Raw genomic sequence first — 1,907 nt, 5'->3', positions numbered from 1 at the left:
TAGGAGAGATATGATCTCTCTTTTTCATTTTCATCAGAACTCTGGCTGCAGCTTTTTTGGATCAGTTCAAACAAACCCTTAAACACCAGAGTTGCAGTTTGATAAAACTCCTTATTTTATTAAAGTGTTTCTGCCGATTCTTCTCACAGAATATAGCAAACACTTCAATGTTTATGTCCGTTAAAATATGGGTGTACACTCACAAAAGTATTTCACTAAAACCTTAAAATTTATGTTATTTTATTACATAAAAAAAATTACTTTTTTATCATTTTAACACAAAACTATTAAATAAACCTTAACAATGCATATTCATCATTCTAACATAGCTTATTAAAAAAAGGTAATAGTTTATATATTAGAAAGAATAAAGTATATTTATTAAAAATTAATACTCATGATTTTATTAGTTAAATACATAAAGTTTATTGTTTGAATTGCATAATAATTAATATTGCACAATAAACTTAATGTTTTTTTGAAATAAATACACTTATATTAGCATTAACTGTTAGAAAGTAGAATTAATTAATACTGAAAACATACACCTTCAAACAAATATTCATTATACACCTTACTTTGCATGATGTAATGTTTATTTAATAAGTTTGTGTTAATGGGATCTAAAATAAAGTAAATTGGAATTTGTTTTGTAATAAAATGACAAAAAACGTAAAACTTAGATGAAATATTTTTATAGTGTAATAAGTAGTTCCAAAATAGTTTTTGCTATTCTGCAATTTTTTCTTATCTTCATTTATTTCTACCATGACTGTACATCTCATGTCACTATATTTTGCAAATATAAGGGCTTAAATTTAAAGTTTAACTCACAGGTGTCATTATTGTTGATAATGTCTTAACATTTTTCAAGAAGAGTTTTGTTTCTTCAATCTATATAATGCTAAAAAAATAAAGAGAAGATCCCAAAAAAGAAATAAAAGGCTTGACAGCAAAAGCAAATGTGACTAAATAGCAAATCAAGAGGAAGCTTAAATACTACTATATGGCACGGATATAAAATAACCCAAAATAACAAAAACATGTTTTTTTAATTAAATCTGACAACAACAGCAAACAATAACAAAGCTACAACACAGAAATGCAGATATATTTATGCTGCATTGAATAGCTCCAAAAAGATTGCTAAATGTAACATTAGGACTCTTCTTCAATGTAAAGTTAACTATGATAACAAAATAAAAGCGATCATCAGTTTGACAAGGAGAAACAAAAATGCATTAAAAAAGATTCACAGTAGGATCATATACATTTTAAATAAAATGAAAACACACAAATATAAAAAAATAAAAAAATATGTAAGATAAAATATTCCAGAAAACTATATAAATACAATAGGAACTGAATTTACAGAAAAAAATTGCATATTTAGGCAAACAGAATAACACAAATAAATCTGTATAGTTAATACGCCTAAATTACAATACGAACTTTAAGCAAAAAACACACAAAAAATCCATCTCAAATCAGTCTGCTTCCTAACAACAAGACAGGAGATCTATTTTACATTTCTATGTCCAGGGACTGAGTCCCTCCTAATCCCTAAATGTACGTTACTGTACATAATTAAGGTTCATATTCCTTTATTTTTCCTATAGTAGTCATTAATGTGTCAAAAAAAACTAAATGATTAAAAAGAAAAAATTAACAACTATAAACTAATTTCATGAAATCATTCCTTTCTTTTGGAAAGGAATCTATTGTTGTTGTGCCTCATAGCCAGATGGAAATGAATAATTTGGAAACACACGTCAGAGGTGGGCTTCAATAGAATGGAGGATCTCGTAATGGTTTGGGGTATGGCAATCTAAGTTATCATATAATAAAAAGAGCACGGTATGACGTAACATTTTAAATTATGGCAAGTGGCCTAGAGCTTGGGTATA

The sequence above is a fragment of the Cyprinodon variegatus genome, unplaced genomic scaffold (genome assembly GCF_000732505.1).
Source record: "Cyprinodon variegatus isolate N-32 unplaced genomic scaffold, C_variegatus-1.0 Scaffold583, whole genome shotgun sequence".
Taxonomy (NCBI): domain Eukaryota; kingdom Metazoa; phylum Chordata; class Actinopteri; order Cyprinodontiformes; family Cyprinodontidae; genus Cyprinodon; species Cyprinodon variegatus.
Note: the sequence above shows the minus strand (reverse complement) of the source record.